Below are 10,047 nucleotides of genomic sequence, written 5' to 3' on the forward strand. Positions count from 1 at the left end.
TCCCAAACATATGATCATCTAATCTTTGACAAGGGAGCAAGAAATGTGAAGTGGAGCAAGGAAAGTCTCTTTAACAAATTGTGCTGACAAAACTGGACAGCTACATGCAAAATAAAAATGGACTCATATCTTTGCCTAACACCATATACAAAAGTAAGGTCAAAATGGATTAAAGATTTCAACATCAGACCGAAATCCATAAGGTACATTGAAGACAAATTTGGCAAAACCCTCCTTGACATTGAAGCTAATGTAATCTTCAAAGATGTCATGCTACTGGCCAAGCAAGTGAAAACAGAGATAGACAAATCGGACAATCTTAAGCTAAGAAGCTTCTGCACCTCCAAAGAAACAGTGACCAAAATACAAAAACAGCCTACAGAATGAGAAATTATATTCTCCCTATACCCATAAGACAAGGGGTTAATATCAAGGATATACAAAATACTGGTTGAACTCCACAAGAAGAAAACATCCAACCCCATCAAAAATGGGGCGACGAAATGAACAGAAACTTTCTCAAAGAAGAAATCCAAATGGCAAAAAGGCACATAAGAAAATGCTCTACATCATTAATCATCAGGGAGATGCAGATCAAAACAACAATGAGATATCATCTCACACCACAGAGACTGGCCCAAATCCAAAACAACAAAAGCAACCGGTGTTGGCGCGGATGTGGCGAGAAAGGGACCCTCCTTCACTGCTGGTGGGAATGCCGACTGGTTCAGCCCTTTTGAAAAACAGTATGAACGATTCTCAAAAAACTAGAAATCAAACTCCCATTTGACCCAGCAATACCACTCCTGGGAATATATCCCAGAGAAGCAAAAAAGTATAGTCGAAGTGACATCTGCAATTGTTTGTTAATTGCAGAACTCTTTACAATAGCCAGAATCTGGAAAAAACCTGAGTGCCCGAGAACAGATGACTGGTTAAAGAAACTTTGGTACATCTACACAATAAAGTACTATGTAGCTGTTAGAAAAGATGAAGTCACGAAGTTTACATACAAGTGGTACTACATGGCAAATATCATGCTAAGCGAAATGAGTCAGAAAGAGAGGGATAGACATAGAAAGATTGCATTCATCTGGGGAACATAAAGTAACAAAATAGGAGACTAACACCCAAGAATAGCTGAGATAAATACCAGGAGGTTTACTCCATGACTTGGAGGCCAGCTGCACATGCTAGGGGAAAAGGCAGCTCAGATAGAGAAGGAAGCGCCAAGTAAAGGGTGTTGGGAGGATCCTCCCAGGATGGGAGATGCATGCTGAAAGTAGATTATAGACCAAACATGATTGCCACTCAATACCTCTTTTGCAAACCACAGCACCAAAAAGAAGATAGAGAACAAAAGGGAATGCCCTGCCACAGAGGCAGGGTGGGATGGGGAGGATGGGGGTGGGTGGGTGGGAGGGATACTGGGATAAGTGGGGGTGGGAAATGGGCACTAGTGGAGGGATGGGTACTCGATCATTGTATAATTGAAACCCCAGCACAAAAATTTGTAAGTCTACAACTGTACCTCATGGTATTTCACTATTAATTTTTTTAAAATAAATTTAAAAAATAAAAGTAAAGAAAAGAACAATAGATCTCTAGAGGATATGAGGATAAGATCCAGGGTCACTGCCATATATTTACTAAAATGTCCCTTTTTTACCAGAAATTAGTGCCAATACATATCTAAACATACCACAGTTGAATTATTAAAAGATAAAAACCCTATAAATAGGCAACAGATAATAGCATCACATAAAAAGAAATCACAGTAAGATTAAAGCTGACCTATTATGAGAAATCATACAAGACAAAAGGCTATGATGCAAAATTAGCGTGAAAAGTGCTAAAAGAAAGACTATCAAGAATTCTATATTCATCAAAACGGCCTTCAAAAATGAAGGTAAAATGTAAAATATCTTCACCCACACAAGCCACTATCATTTCAAACCAAATTAAATGGAAATCCAGGATGATTTTTTTTACCCCTCTCCCGCCCCGGAAATCCAGGATTCTTATGCTTGTTCTGTAGCAACAAGGTCACACATTTCACCCCACTCCCCCATCCTCTGATGCCAGTAGACATATAGAGATCATGTTTTAAAAAATTGGACTTTTCACGACTCACAGTAATAAAGATGCTACTTAGTAATGTTATAGGAGAGTGTAGGTCACAGGGGAAAGAGCAGTCATGTGTCAGCAACAGCCAGGGGGTTTGAGGGGTAGGTATTAACTTTCCCCTTCCTGGCAGTAATGAGAATATCAACAGAGGTTATGTGAAGAAATAGAACGTTGATAACTATACAGAAGTATTGAGTCAATACTTCCTCTTTGCTATCTGCCATCATTGGGTCATAACTTAGCACTATGTATTATGTTATAACAGAGTACTTCTATACATATCTATACTATTATGTTATGACATAATTATATGTACAAAGGACAAAAAGAGACCATTTGCCAAATAAGAGGTTAAATGAGCAAATAAAAATGCAAACTTAGATCACCAAGAGATATCATTATACATCTACTAAGATGGCAAAATGTTAAAAATTGCAACAATAGCAGATGCTAGTGAGATATAAGGAGATATTGGTTGTCAGCAATGTTAATGGAAATGTAAAGTAGTATAGCCACTTTAGGTAATAGTTCAACAGTTATTTGAAAGAATTAATAATGAAATAATACAATTTGATGCAACTTCAATGGAACTGGAGTGTCTCATGTTAAGTGAAGTTGGCCAGCTGGTCAAGAACAGATACTGGATGTTCTCATTAATTTGTGGTACACAGAATAACATGTCTAGGGAATGAAAAATATCGAAGGTGGGCAAACAATTGGCTCTATATTACAGAAACAAAAATATCCAGATTAGTAGAGACAAGGGCCAGGAATATTGCTCCACCGTTAGAAGCCTGCCTCATGAGCTGGGGAAGAAGGCATCTGGGATAGAGAGGGGATCACTAAATCAATGATGGTTGAAGAGATCGCTCGGGATTGGAGATGTGTGCTGATAGCAAATAAAGGATCAAACATGATGGTCTCTCAGTATCTGTATTGCAAACCATAATGCCCAAAAGTAGAGAGAGACTAAAAAGGAAATTGTCTTAGAGGCAGGGGGTGGGGTGGGGTGAAAATGTTGGAAGGGATACTATGGACATTGGTGGTGGAAAATGTACACTGGTGGAGGGATGGGTGTTTGATTATTGTATGACTTAAATTCAATCATAAAAGCTTTATAACTGTATCTCATGGTGATTCAATTTTTTTCCCTTTTTTTGTAGGAGTACTGCTATTTATTCAGCCACTGATTAGCTGATTGAATTGTGCATGAACTCCACCTTACTTTTTTTTTTCTTTTTCCATTTTGTGTAATTTTATTTATTGAATCACCGTGAGAGCAGTTACAAAGCTTTAAGGTCTAAGTCTCAGTCATACAATGAAACACCCGTACCTTCACCAGTGCCCATTCTCCACCACCAAAAATCCCAGTATACCCCCATCCCACACCCTCCCCCTGCCTGTGGGGCAGATGATTTCTACATTACTCTCTCTCTACTTTGATCACATTCACTATTTCGACACCAGACCCACCATTATTTAAGATTTTACCCCAACACTCAGATCTGCTGAAAAGGCAACAATAGACAATTTGTGTTCTATTGCTGGTTATGAATAACATATGATGTCGTGTGGCTGCAGTAGGGCCATGTGGTTTTGAAGTTCTGAAATTTTAACACTTAAATCTGGAGGGATTTCTGCCAAAAGCCACTGGGTTTAGAGATCTGCTCCCGAGTCTCTGGGATCATGGCCGTTGAGCAGCTTGATGAGGAGCCAAAGAGGCCATTCGTGGGCGATGACTTGGGGTCTCATTGGGGTGGGGAAGACAGGCCCGGCTCCACCTCCCCCCCCCCCATTCCGTGAGACCCAACAAGTTTCGTCACTGCAGGCCCAAGCCTGACTGTCCAATGGCCTCTGGAGGATGACAGCCATCAAGTCGCCAAGAGGGAGCAGGCAGAGGGACAGCCCCCATTCCCCCCTGGGGTGGCCCGGCGACAGTAACCTACTGCGGGGTCCGGACACATTTCTGACAAAAGCCGCTGGGTTTCGAGATTTGTTTCTGAGTCTCTGGGATCAAGGCCGTTGAGCAGCTTGATGAGGAGCCAGAGAGGCCGTTTGTGGGAGATGACTTGGGGTCTCGTTAGGGTGGGGAGGACAGGCCCGGCTCCACCTCCCCCCCCCATCCCGTGAGACCCAACAAGTTTCGTCACTGTGGGCCTAAGCCTGACTGTCCAATGGCCTCTGGAGGATGACAGCCACCAAGTCGCCAAGAGGGAGCAGGCAGAGGGACAGCACCCATTCCCCCCTGGGGTGGCCCAGCGACAGTAACCTACTGCAGGGTCCGGACACATTTCTGACAAAAGCTGCTGGGTTTCGAGATTTGTTTCTGAGTCTCTGGGATCAAGGCCGTTGAGCAGCTTGATGAGGAGCCAGAGAGGCCGTTTGTGGGAGATGACTTGGGGTCTCGTTAGGGTGGGGAGGACAGGCCCGGCTCCACCTCTCCCCCCATCCCGTGAGACCCAACAAGTTTCGTCACTGCGGGCCCAAGCCTGACTGTCCAATGGCCTCTGGAGGATGACAGCCATCAAGTCGCCAAGAGGGAGCAGGCGGAGGGACAACACCCTTTCCTCCCTGGGGTGGCCCAGCGACAGTAACGTACTGTGGAGTCCGGATGCATTTCTGCCAAACGCCACTGGGTTCTGAGATTTGTTTCTGAGTCTCTGGGATCATGGTCGTTAAGCAGCTTGATCAGGAGCCAGAGAGGCTATTCGTGGGCGATGACTTGGGGTCTCGTTGGGGTGGGGAGGACAAGCCCGGCTCCACCCTCATCCCGTGAGGCCCTGTGTGTCTCGTCACTGGGGGCCCAAATGTGACTATCCAGTGGCCTCAGACGGATGGCGGCCACTGGGCCGCCAGGGGGAGTAGGCCAAGGCACGAAACCTATTCCCACCTGGGTTGGCCCAGCACTGGTAGCCTACTGCAGAGACCAGACGCATTTCTACCTAAAGCCACTGGGTTCTGAGATTCGTTTCTGAGTCTCTGGGATCATGTCCATTAAGCAGTTCAATCAGGAACCAAAGAGGCCTTGCCTCCAATTATATAGCTGAGCCGGAGGTGGTTTGTGGGTGTGTTTCCCACGTACCTAACTTTTGGTCGTTTACTTTCTTGGTAAACTTTGCCCCAAGTTTTTGGGGTCTGGCCAAAGGCACAGCAGCAATTTTGGGGTATCTGGAAGTCTGAAGGCGCCATCAGGCTGCTGATGCACTCGCCTCACAGGTACAGATTGACCTGCTGGCGGCACCATACCCCCGGGTGATTCAATTTTTTAAAAAAGAAAAAATACAGGAGGGAGATAAATGACTGGGAGAAGTGAGAAATGACAGTCTAGAAGTAACATAAGGGCAAGGCTGAGGAGTCCTGAGACCGTTGGGGATGTAGAGGCTGTGTATCCATATTTATCCATATTTTGGTCTAGTAACCCAAAATTACTGTAAGCTCCAAACTATAATAACTAAACTTAAAAATGTGTCTTTTAAGAAGACAGGTGGGTGGGAGTGGGAAGGAACCTGGAGACATTGGTGGTGGAAGTGGTCACTGGTGGTGGGAAGGGAATTGGGAACATTCTGTGTTTGAAACTCCACTGTCAACAATTTTGCAAATCACAGTGTCTACATTTTAAAAATTATTTGATTATAAAAAGGAAATTAAACAGACACTTACCATGTAACCCAAAAATCCTCATTAAAACCTGTGTGCAATTGCTAACAGAAATTTAATTTGTAATGATAAAAATTTAAAACAAATCAAATTGCTCATCAATAGGCAAATAGTTAAAAAAGAAATCTGATACATCCATACTATTGAACACTACCCAGGAATGAAAGGAACTATTCTTAGTTCTTTGTAATTTACATTTGTCCTTTGTCGCATACACATTGTTTCATCTATATATAAACAAGTAAATCTCAATACTGATGTATAAACAATTCACATAACTCCAACATTCATTTTGTTTGGGGGTGGGTGGAGTGAGTTTGGGTCACATCCGGTGGCGATCAGGAGCTATTCCTGGCTTTATGTCCAGGCAGTGCTGGGAGGGAACATATGCAATGCAGCAGATTGAACTTGGACTGGCTGTATGCAAGGCAAGTTCCTTACCTTTGGTTCTGACACTCATTTTCATGGTGAGCCCCTATACACATATCAGAAGTTATACACATCGCATACATTTTAACTCAGAAAAAAAATGGCCAGGGTTTAAAGAACATGAATTACCAAAACAGAGAACAGAGTAATGAACAAAGCTTTTGTACATATAGCTATAAACATTTTGGGTGACAGTGCCATTTTTTGCAGTGCTGGGGCTTGAAGCATGTGAAGCATGTGCTGTACTGCTGAGCCAAATCACCAGCCCTGAAATGCCACTATGAATACAAATGAAGCAGTGCTGGCCCTTATAAGAGGGTCAGAAATAAACTATTAATATTTGCAACAACTTGTCTCAATCTTTAAGGCATTATATGATGCGTGTGGTGTTGTTTGAAATTGAATTTCAAAAAGACAAAATCTCCTATGCCATAATAAAACATTTTCAAAATGACAAAATTATAAAATGGAAAACAGATTAGTGGTTGACAAGAGTTACAGATATTTGGGGAGATAAAGCAGATCTACTACTATTCCATTATAGAATATTCTCAAAATGTCAAAATTATAAAAGTGACAAACAGATTTATGGCTATCAAGAGTTACAGGTATTTGGGAAGAAGAGTGAGTGCCAGATTCAGAAAGTAATATGAGGCAGATAATTAAAGGAAAAGAACATTTTCATATTCTGATTATGGTGGACTTGAGTCAGCACAAGTGGTATAATATCAAAAGGCTATATACAAACATTGTACTACGGTCAGTTTTCTTTGATATTTCACTGATAGGACATAATAAATAGAGACTACGGGAAACTGGGTAAAGGATACGCCAGGACCTTTCTGTGCCATTTTTACAAATTCCAGTGAACCTATAATTATTTGAAAATAAAATAATTTGGAAGTAGGAAAATTTAATTCCTGAAAAGACTGAGAGAATACTTCAAAGGACAATATGGCTTGAAGGAACTAATAAAAGAAGTTTTTGAATTTTATTTTCAAAACTTTGTTTTTATTGTAGATGTGACTCTGTGGTAGGATGCCCTGGCTTTAATCTCCAGCGCTGCCGGTGAGGGGGTACCCCCAAACAATAAAATTAATCACTTGAACCCATACTGGTAGGTACACAGAGAGCCTGGATTACAATTTTTGTTGAATTGTTCCTATTATAAGACCATAAAGATTGTTCAAGGGTTTAAGGCCCTTACCTTGCACGTAGCCACCTCAGGCTCAATCCCTTGCACCAACCTTCCTGAGCACTGGCGGGAGTGACCACTGAGTGCAGAGCTGGAGCAAGCTCTGAGCACAGCAGGCTGTGTCCCCAAACGAAAAACAAACAGGACACAAAGAAATTGTTTCTGTGGTATAAATGCAGCTAATTAGGCTCATCTGGAATCGACAAACCTTAAGAGTATTTCCAAAGTTGCTGTTAAATACAATGCAGCCTTGTGTTATGATCATACTTCGATATCCAATGATGCTAATATACAAGTAAGATAAATTACTACCTGTACAATTCTTGGCTCAGAAAATTTCGCTTATAAAATACTCAAATTTGAGGGGTAGGGTAGGCAGAGTGCTGCCTTGCTCTAGATCGATCAGAGTTCCATTTCCAGCATCCCCTTGGTCCCCTGATCACCTCCAGGAGTGATCCCTGAGTACAGAGCCAGGAGTAAACCCTGAGCATAGCTGTGTGTGACCCATAAACAAAACATAAAAGATTCAAACTTGTGAAAGATCTTCCAGATGAAAAAGTCATAGATATGGATAGTGGTAATGGTTGCACAACAATGTAAATGAACTTTGTGCCAAAGAAGTATGCACACTAATGATAAAATGGTAAAGTTTATGTTATAGTCATTTTCACAATAAAAAATAAAATCAATAAAAGTCAAGTGTTTACTACCCAAATGTATAACAAAATGGGTTTGCCTACCTACCTAACAGCTGTGGCCAAAGTAGAGATGAGTCTCTCCTACTCCTCAGAACTTCTTTCTTGTTGCTAACAAATATGTATATATGAATGAATAAATCAAAACTCCTGTTATTTATGACAATAAAAATTAACTTAAAAGATATTACCTTAAATGAAATGTGAAAGAAAGGCAAATGTTGTATGATTTCACTCTTATGTAGATAATGAACGAAAACAAAAACATATGTTATTTTGCTATTTCTTTTTGGGGGGTTGTTTTTATTTTCGGGCTACACCTATCTCAGTAGGTATTCCTGATGGGGCTTGAGACTATATGGGACACCAGATTTAAAACCGATTGGCCACGTGTAAGCAAGTGCTCTGCCAGCTGCAGTCCCCTGGAAAAATGAGTTTTAATATGATTACTTTCAATGTGATTTGAGATCGACATTGGGTAGACATTTTACTGGGTTACTCTACCATTTTCCTGTGGGGTGGGGTGAGGTGAGGAGAAAAAACTTGTTACAGTGACCATCTAGAAGACAGCAAAAGTGGTGTGAGTCTCATGCCAGTTGGATCCATTGCCCCCGCATCAGCATCCACGGCTCCATCATCAGCTGGAGCCGTGGAGGGCACCCTCACCCTGGAAGGCCCCCTTACTCCAGTACTAGTGGCTATGACCCTGGTGGTCCCAACACCTCAGAATCCAAGCAGTACCATATTCTTGGGACTTATCATTGAAGTGCCTGCTTGTTTGGATAAGCATCCCCTGGAGTGACCCCGCTCCCACCACTGCTTGGGCGGTGCCATCCGCCAAGGAAAGCTTGTTACATTTATTAACTTTATTTGATAAGCAGTATACAGATTTTTAATGAACTGGAGATCACTTTGTGCAAGTTAACTACATTTCACAAAAAGCATTTTTCACTTTGTGGGGAAGTGGCATGGGGAAGTGGCTGTTAGGGGTGGGTGGTCAAATTCAAGAGGAAACAGCATCTCCATGTTCTAGGCATCGTGGGCTCTTCAGGCTCAGGTCTGGACTTGCTAAATTAGATGTTATTATTTGAAAATCTAACTTGGGAAATAAATGCATTCAGTAACTTCACCTTCCTTAAGAAGTTAATTGAAAGCTTACACAATAAAAATGTAGTAACTATCATTAAATAGAAGCTAGCTGATCTTAGAAAACTTTAGCAACCATCCATTTGACATTCCTATGAAATTAGGTTGTAACCTATTGGTTATCTGCAACCTCTACTTGAACCCATTATGAATACGAGTCGCAGAGGTGGAGTTGTCAAGATAAATTTTAGAAAAGGTTTCTCCATTGAAAACTTTTTAAATGCTTCCAATAATTTACATTATCGGAGATAAAATGGGCTTCCCCGCCTTTCTTTTTTTTTGAGATCTTTTTCCATTGTCTGTTGTTGCCTGTGTGCTTTCTGCAGTTCATCTTCAAGCTCACTAATTCTGTCTTTTTTTATTAGTGAATCACTGCGAGGTACAGTTACATACTTACAAACTTTCATGCTTGCATTTCAGTCATACAATGATCGAGTACCCATCCCTCCACCAGTGGCCATTCTCCACCATCAATGATCTCAGTATCCCTCCCACCACCTCCATCCCATCCCCACCCTACCCCACCCCGCCTCTGTGGCAGGGCATTCCCTTTTGTTCTCTCTTTCCTTTTGGGTGTTTTAGTTTGCAATAGAGGCATTGAATGGCCAATGTGTTCGATCTATAGTCTACATTCGGCATGCATCTCCCAACCCGAGCAGGTCCTCCAAACACCCTTTACTTGGTGTTCCCTTCTCTATCTGAGCTGCCATTTCCCCCAACATTTGAGGCCGGTTTCCAAGCTGTGGAGTAAATCTCCTGGTCTTTATCTCTACTATTCTTGGGTGTTAGTCTCCCATT

The sequence above is a fragment of the Sorex fumeus genome, unplaced genomic scaffold (assembly GCF_029834395.1).
Source record: "Sorex fumeus unplaced genomic scaffold, SorFum_2.1 ptg000065l, whole genome shotgun sequence".
NCBI classification, from domain to species: domain Eukaryota; kingdom Metazoa; phylum Chordata; class Mammalia; order Eulipotyphla; family Soricidae; genus Sorex; species Sorex fumeus.